This window comes from Canis lupus, chromosome 32 (genome assembly GCF_011100685.1).
Source record: "Canis lupus familiaris isolate Mischka breed German Shepherd chromosome 32, alternate assembly UU_Cfam_GSD_1.0, whole genome shotgun sequence".
Lineage (NCBI taxonomy): Eukaryota > Metazoa > Chordata > Mammalia > Carnivora > Canidae > Canis > Canis lupus.
The window spans coordinates 14,749,593-14,759,050 of record NC_049253.1 but is presented as its reverse complement, the minus strand read 5'-3'; the positions used below and the strand labels follow the sequence as shown (position 1 = coordinate 14,759,050).

The window sequence follows — 9,458 nt, the reverse complement described above, 5'->3', positions numbered from 1 at the left end:
CCACTGGAAGGTGACTAGGCACTTGGCAGGATATGCATTCGATTTCATGTGGTTTACTCTTGCTTTTGGGGAGACATAAAGTTACAGTAGGGGGAAGTTAGGGACAGAGGTCACTGATCCTTGGCCCAACTGCTATTATATCCACTCTTTCCTTTCTCAAGTTCTTCCTTGGTATTATAGATTCTAGGCTTTTTTATGAGACAGCTGGGTAAGACACTAAAAGTGGAGGGAAGAGAGAAGCCAGGTCATTTTCCCAATCGTCTTTCTCTCTGCCTTGTCACTGACTATGAGCTGAATGAATTACGTTAGTTCTGCCTTCACTGGCATAAGTAGTGCATATACTTTTGTGCTCTAGTTATTCCTCATTCCCCCTCATGCAACTAGAAGCTATAACTTTATTAATGATAGAATGAGTACAAATTTCAAACCAAGCTGCAGTTATTCTTTTGAAACACCAAAAAAAGATCTTGTTTTCAGATGGTTACATTGTTGTTCTGTAATAATAGCATTTACAATATCATTACTGTTGTTCTTTAGGGGTTGGACTGTCTTTGCTTTTGACATATTTGCTTGTGACATGACCAATTCTATGTCCTTAACCTCTACACCAGTTTCATTAATCTCTTCCTCTTCACTCTTGCGCAGTTGGAGTCTATGTGTTTTCTCGAGTGTTTGAGATAGCTTCACCTTGAACTTTGAATATCTCAGTAGTTACTAGTTGTGCCTGCTGAGAAAAATCCTTGATTTTGGCTTCCCCCAAAATTGTGTACATATCGGAAGCTGGGGTCTTGTAGACTTCTGGTTTTGTGATGACAAAGAAGATATTCTTAGATTTCTAGATAGTGACTCTCCTAATCCCTGTAACCTGACAAAGTCCCAGTTTGGACATAGCTTTCCATGCCTTCTTTTCATTTCAGCTTTGTTTTGCTTTACTGACTGGTTCTTCATTGATTTCAGCTGTGGCTGCCAGCTGGGCTTATTGTGTGGTCACCTGTGTAGAATTCTGTTCCTTGAGCTCTGGTACTGATTCACACTGTTGGATTCTATTCCAGACTCTGTCTCAGCCTGAGGCCCTGGCAACTCCTGCTCTGTAGCAGGGATAGCTTCTGTGGCTTCACCAGGCATTTTGTGCAGGGATTGTGGAACCAAGGGATTGTGGTGGCAGAAAGAGAGTGAGCTATGCCTCTTCTTTTTCAACCTCATGGTTGAGGAGTTCTCCAGAGTGATTTGTTTATCTAATTGGACTATGATCTGACTGAAACAAGCAAAGCTAAAGCAAGAATACTGTCATGAAACTATTCCAGGAATCTAGGCAAGAGTAGAACAAGTTAAACAAGTTTTTGTAACAGCATGGACAAGGTGACAAATTATGAAATTCAGGATCTCTTTTGAATATAAAACTCACATGGTTTTTGATGCAATTAGAGAAAAGAAATATGTCTTCAATGTTTAGTTTGAAAAACAGGGTAAAGGCAGTATTGTTGATAGATATGGAGAAGATTGAGGAAGGAAGAGATCAGGAGGGGAGGGTGTATGAACCGAAATTCTGTTTGGTAAAAGTTGACATTGACATAGCTATTTGAGATCTACATAAAAGATCAAGCAGAAAGTTAAGTATATGAATCCGGCAGTTAGGAAAGCACTTTAGTTTAGACAATGACTGGGTGGGTTGGTAGGATTATTGGTTTAATAAAGTCATACTATTTGAAATAATTACTCAAGAACTGGCTCTGCATAGAGAAAAATCCATAACCAAAGACTAAGCCCTAATACACTCCAATGTCTAGAAATCGGAGAGAGAAAAGAAACCATCATAGGAGGCTGAAAAGATACAACTAGTAAAGCAGAAGGAAAAAGACAAAAGTAGTATTCCTGAAAGCCAAACGAAGAAAGCTTTTCAAGACGCAATGTCCAGTGGATAAAATGTTTCCTGTATCTTGTATATCCTTCCTCTTCCCCTCTTCTTCATTTCTCTCTCTTTTCCCTTCTTTCTTTCCTTCATTGCTTTATTCAATTATGTTTAACCAATATATATTGAGAGCTTGTTAGATGTATGTACTGTGCTAGTTAATTCAGAACTCAGATACAGTAGGCTTTGAATAAGAATTGTTAATAGTCGTCTTGTGGACAAGAGTCAATTTTTTTTTCAGTGTTCCTATACACAAAGAATGATAAAATTTATTTTTAGAAAACAAGGCATAAGTTAACCCGGAAAACAAACCCATTATTCTACATCTTAGGAAAAGAATGAAATTTTTACCTTGCTTTACACTTTATATGCATTTACTCGCAAAAATTAATATGTATATATGCATAAATATTTTGTAATTGATTTTATCATATTTATTCACAGCATCTTGCAATGATAAATTTTTTTTAAGTTTCTCATATGTCTATTCTATTCTATTTTTCTGTTTGGAAATGGCAAATGCAGTAGAATTTTCTCTAAGGCCCCTTATTTCTCTGTGACAGTCCAAGGGTTAAATTAAAGGAGAAGTCAGATCCTTGTCCATGGCTCAGAGGAAAGCTAAACTGTAGCCTTCATCTATTTCTTTCACATTCTGTTTTGCTCTTTTCTCTTTTAGGAATGAGCATGTAGCCTTTATTTTTCTCATTCCCAGCCAAGATGCATCTCTACAGTCGGGAAATATCCAGAATATGGGTTGGATCTAATTCTCAAAATCAAAGATAGGTAAGCTCCAAGGTTAAATTTGGAAAGCTCAGGAAATCCTAAGTGCAAACACCACCTTTCAATCACCTGCAAATCATTTCCTGCTCCCTTGTCTCTGAAAGGCAGCATTGCAGCCTCACTGTAATTTTTCTTTCTAAATTAAGCAGCGCATTTCAGGTATCTGAGAAGCAGCTGAGTGAGGCAAGGGATTTTAGAACTGGATTCCATTCAACTTTGCTATTGGCTTATTTTATCATTACATTTTCACAAATGGGGGTGAGAATTTTAGAATTTAGCTAAGGTCATTAAAGGAAGAAGATATGGCAGCAAAATAGGACTTAATGTTTTAGAGTTAAAAATAGCAAATTAAAAATAAAATATGGTATTGAAATTCTACATTTTAATTCCTTTTTTCCCCAGCATAATTACAAACTGCATGTGACAAACAAGATACATTAAGACCAAGACTGGTAAAATAATTGTATTTAACTGCAGAACTTAACTAGGGAACTTTTTGTTTTTGACTCTATCCAAACCATTAAAAGCTTATGTTTATATGTTTATACCGTTTAGTCACTAGGATTGGGATTTAAATGAGCAGAAAAGACAAGAACCAGTCCTTACTGTTAATTTACTGTTAGCTCACAAGAACAGCCAAGCCTCTTGAATAAAATACGAAATACATATTTTAGACTCTTAATAACATTAGGTTCTATTGTGACTAAATTTATTTCTGAAGTATGTACCCAGAATGTACCTAGAGAATTTCAGTCTATAGAAAGTTTTAGTGACTTCAGAAGAAAATGGTTATATTTTGCTAGGTTAAAAAATAATCAGATAAAGGAATAATCTTTCCCACTTCATTTCTCTCATTAAAAGTCATATCTAGCAGAGACCAACATCTTTTGTCAGACTTTCCATCTGTCCAATTTGCCTGGATAGTGATGATACATGGTAAATAACCTCCAATGAAAGTCAAAGAGTAAAGAATTAACATTAGGATATAAATGAAGGAAAACAAAAGAAGAGAGAAAGAGAAAGAGAGTGAGAGAGAGAGAGAGAGAGAAAGCCTTGTAGATATCTGAGAAAATTAGATAAAAACACAACTCTTGCTGTTTATACATTAGGAAATTAATATCTGAGATGACATGGATATGCCCCAGTCAGTCTGCCCTGAAGTGTGAAATCCAATCACAGTATCAGCGTTACCTATATCCTTTACCCTTGGGTTCCACTGATTTTCATTCATTGATGATATGCAAACATTAGTGAAAACAATGAACTGCTTTCTAAGAGGAAAGAGACTGTGGCTCCTACCACTGAGAGTTATAAGTAGATATTATCTGTGGTAGGGAGACTCTAAGATGACACTTCATGATCCCTATCTCCTCATATTCACACTCTTATGTAATCCTTTGTCTTGAGGATGGCTAGATTTGGTAACTCACTTCTAATGAATACAGCCAAAGCAATAAGATATCACTTCAAATATCAAGTTTTTAAAAAGATTGTGGCTTCTGTCTTGGAATCTTTCTTTCAGAATCTGTTCTCTGGGGCAACTAGCAGCCCTGTGAGAAGCCCCATGTAGAAACCATAGAGCCAGGAGCTGATACTTCCAGCCTTTTGCTAGCAAGGACCCAGAGACCTGTGAATAGCTACCCTAGTGAACTTCATGGTGAACTCCCCTCCAGCTGAATACAGAGATGACTGCAATCCCAGATAACTTAATTGCAGACTTCTGAGAGACTAGGCCATAAACACTGAACTAAACCACAGGAAGATCTTGACTCATAGAGATAATATATGTTGTTTAAAATTGCTAAATTTGGAGACAATTTATTATATAACAATAGATAACAAGTAACATATCTTTTTAGATTCTTCACTTAGTTTTCAATCCTACCTTTATTTGATAAAATATGGGATCTACCTCTGTTAATCCACCCTTATTTAAAATAATTATTTTATAATAAAGATATTGAACTATTGACTTTCCTGAAGAGTAGCTTAGTCATTTCTTGAATACCATTTTTTCTTTTAATACCTGTTTAAGAGCTCTATGAAAATAATAATTTGTTTCTGAATTCTGGGTTCCATTTTCTCCCCTCTGCATCCAGCTAGTCCAGCATAGAGACATCATGGAATTCAACTATCAACCACATATATTTGTTTTTAAAAGGAGTTGATATTTATCCATTTCTTTTCTTTATTATTACTAGGAATGTATGATGAAAACATTTTTCCATTAAAGTAAGAAAGCATGATATGAAATAGGATCATATCATAGAATGATTTTTTAAATAAATTTATTTTTTATTGGTGTTCAATTTTCCAACATACAGAATAACACCCAGGGCTCATCCCATCAGGTGCCCCACTCAGTGCCTGTCACCCAGTCACCCCACCCCCCGCCCACCTCCCCTTCCACCACCCCAGTTCATTTCCCAGAGTTAAGAGTCTCTCATGTTCTGTCTCCCTTTCTGATATTTCCCACTCATTTTTTCTCCTTTCCCCTTTATTCCATTTCACTATTTTTTATATTCCCCAAATGAATGAGAACATATAATGTTTGTCTTTCTCCGATTGACTTATTTCACTCAGCATAATACCCTCCAGTTCCATCCACGTTGAAGCAAAAGATGGGTATTTGTCATTTCTAATGGCTGAGTAATACTCCATTGTATACATAAACCACATATTCTTTATCCATTCATCTTTCGATGGACACCGAGGCTCCTTCCACAGTTTGGCTATTGTGGACATTGCTGCTAGAAACATCGGGGTGCAGGTGTCCCGGCGTTTCATTGCATCTGTATCTTTGGGGTAAATCCCCAGGAGTGCAATTGCTGGGTCATAGGGCAGATCTATTTTTAACTCTTTGAGGAACCTCCACACAGTTTTTCAGAGTGGCTGCACCAGTTCACATTCCCACCAACAGTGCAGGAGGGTTCCCCTTTCTCCACATCCTCTCCAACATTTGTGGTTCCCTGCTTTGTTAATTTTCCCCATTCTCACTGGTGTGAGGTGGTATCTTAATGGAACATAATAGAGAATCCAGAAGTGGACCCTCAACTTTACGGTCAAACTAATATTCGACAAAGGAGGAAAGACTATCCACTGGAAAAAAGACAGTCTCTTCAATAAATGATGCTGGGAAAATTGGACATCCACATGCAGAAGAATGAAACTAGACCACTCTCTTGCACCATACACAAAGATAAACTCAAAATGGATGAAAGATCTTAATGTGAGACAAGATTCCATCAAAATCTTAGAGGAGAACACAGGCAACACCCTTTTTGAACTTGGCCACAGTAACTTCTTTCAAGATAGATCCATGAAGGCAAGAGAAACAAAAGCAAAAATGAACTATTGGGACTTCATCAAGATAAGAAGCTTTTGCACAGCAAAGGATACAGTCAACAAAACTCAAAGACAACCTACAGAATGGGAGAAGATAGGCAAATGACGTATCAGATAAAGGGCTAGTTTCCAAGATCTATAAAGAACTTATTAAACTCAACAGCAAAGAAACAAACAATCCAATCATTAAACGGGCAAAAGACATGGACAGAAATTTCACAGAGGAAGTCATAGAATGATCTTAAATAAAGATATTAGAATTTCTATAAATAGAATTACTCTTCTTTATTTTTCCCTATCTATACTATTATTTATTCTTTATTTATGTTATTTTAACTTATCTCAGAAAGAGATATTTCTTAGACACTTAAGTTGAATATCCTGGTGACTAAACTACCTTTTTTAGAGTAATGAGAAACAAGGATAATTTTCTAATTTTTTCCAAACTATGTATTTGTAAAAGCTTTACAATTGAGAAGAATAATTATTCATTATAGTAGCAAGATAGTTTTTTTAGAAGAGGAAGTATTTTATTAGTAGCAAAGTAGGTCGTGGTATAATCCTCTGAGCACAGGGCAATATGAAGGGGAGGGGAGAGCCACACTACATCAGAATTTGGCATCTGACTGTATAATAGCTGGATGTCTCCTTACTACTTCAAATCGACAACCTTGATAGAGTAAAGAAGAAAAAAAATACAAAATGCTCAAATAAATAAGAAATGAAAGAAGAGACAATACGATCAATGCCACAGAAATAAAAGGATCATAAGAGACTACTATAAATAATTATATACCAACAAACTGAAGAATCTGGAAGAAATGGAAAAATTCTTAGAAATATACAACCTACAAATCCTGAATTATGAAAGAATAGAAAATCGGAACAGGTGAATTACAAGTAAGATCATTGAATTAATAATCAAAAAAAGTTTTAACAAACAAGAGTCCAAGACCACATGGCTTCACTTGAGTATTCTATCAAAAATTTATTTATTCATTTATCTTTTTTAAGATTTTATTTATTCATGAGAGACACACAGAGAGGGGGGGGGAGAGAGAGAGAGAGAGAGAGAGAGAGAGAGAGAGAGGCTGAGGGAGAAGCAGGCAGAGGGAGAAGCAGGCTACATGCCGGGAGCCCGATGCGTAACTCGATCCCGGGACTCCAGGATCGCGCCCTGGGCCAAGGGCAGGCGCGAAACCGCTGAGCCACCCAGGGATCCCCTCTACCAAACATTTAAATAAGAATTAACACTAATCTCTCTGAAACTCTTCCAAAAAATGAAGAGGAGGGAACACTTTCAAACTCATTTGTGAAAAAACAAAACAAAACAAAACAAAAACCCTCATTTGTGATGCCAACATTACCCTGATAGAAAAAACAAACAGAGATATCACAGGAGAAAAAATATATATATAGGACAATATCCCTAATGAATATAGATGTAAAAATTCTCAACAAAAAAAAACAACTTAATTCAACAGAATATTAAAAGGATCATACACCAATACTAAGTGGAATTTGTCCATTAGATGCAAGGATGATTCAACATATGAAAATTAATTAATGTTTTATGCTACATTAACAGAATAAAGGATAAAAATTACACAGTAATTGTAATTACTCATCTCAATAGATGCAGAAAAAATGTTTGATAAAATTTCTCACTCCCTCATGATAAAATCTCAACAATGAGAAATAGAAAGTACCACCACAAAATAAAGACCATCAATAACAGGCCCATGGCAAACATCATTCTCAATAGTGAAAAAGTCTTTCCTCTCACATAAGGAATAAGATAAGGATACTCATTCTCATCACTTGTACTCAACATGGTACTGGAAATGCTAGCCAGAATAATTAGACAAGAAAAATAAGTGTCATCCAAATCAGAAAGAAAAGTAAAATTGCCCCTCTTTGCAGATGACATGATTTTATATATAGAAAACTCTTTAGAATCCATAAAAGAATTAAAGCTAATAAACCAATTCAGTAAAATTGCAGGATATAACATCAACATACAACATTCGGTTTGTATAAATAACAGCAAATTATCTGAAAAGGAAATTAAAAAAAAAGTCCCACTTATAATAGTATTTAAAAAGAATAAACTACTTAAGAATAAACTTAACTAAGTTGGGGAAAGACTTGTATACTAAACATTACAAAACATTAGTGAAAGAAAGAGAAGAAACAAATATATGGAAAGGCCATGTTCATGGATTGGAAGACTTAATATTGTTAAAATGACCATACTGCCCAGAGCCATTTACAGATTCAATGCTACTCCCGTCAAAATCATAACGGGTTTGTTTTGTTTAGTGTTTTTACAAAAATGGATGCCTGGGTGGCTCAGTTGGTTAAATATCTGATTTTTCCATAGGTCATGATCTTAGGGTTGTGAGATCCAGCACCACGTTAGGCTCCACTCTGGGCATGAAGCCTACTTATCTCTCTCTCTCTTCTTCCCTCTATCCCTTGCCCCCTCTTTCCTTCTAAGAAAAAAAAAGGCAAAAACAACTTTTACAATTTACAAGGAACCACAAAAGACCAAAAATAGCCAAATCAATCCTGAGATAGAAGAACTAACCTGAAGGCATTATATCACCTGATTTCGGAAAATATTACAGAAGTATAGTAATCAAAACAGTGTGGTACTGATGTACAGACATAGACAAATGGAACAGAATAGACAGCCCAGAAGTAAATCTATCCATATGCAGGCAACTAATCTTCAACAAGGGTCCCAGAATATACAATGGGGTGCTCTTCAACAAATGATGTTAGAAAAACTGGATATCCACATTCAGATAATGAAATTGGACCCTTATTTTACACCATACACAAAATCAACTCAAAATCAATTGAAGATTTAAACATAATACCTGGAACTGTAAAACTCCAAGAAAAAAACATAAGTGAAAACCTTCATGACATTGATCTTGGTAATAATTTCATGGGTTTGACACCATAAGCATGACAACAAAACCAAAATAAGCAAGTGGGACTACATCAAAATAAAAAGCTTATGTACAGCAGAAGCTATGAAATGGGAGAAAATATTTCCAAACCAAAAGGTTAACTTCCACAATATGCAAAGAATTCACACAATGGAATAGTAAAATAACATATAGCCTGATTTAAAAAGTGGACCAAGAGCTTAAATAGGCTTTTCTCCAAAGAAGACACACAAATGAACAACGGACATGAAAAAATTCTCAACATCACTAATCATCAGAGAAATGTTAATCAAGCTACAATGAGATATTACTCATACTTGTTAATGTGGCTATGATAAAAAATAGTTATTAGTGAGGATATGTAGAAATTAAAACTTTCAAAAAATTATTAATTAATTTATTTATTATTTATTTTAGAGAGGTAGAGAGGGGAGAGGGGTAGGGGAAAGGGGATGATAAATTTT

At 35.5% G+C, this 9,458-nt stretch overlaps 1 pseudogene; it reads right to left on the bottom strand.

Annotated features, from left to right (window-relative positions):
* Window positions 1-437: 437 nt before the first annotated feature.
* Window positions 438-1,125, bottom strand: LOC100685495 (annotated as a pseudogene).
* Between the last annotated feature and the right edge of the window lie 8,333 nt (window positions 1,126-9,458).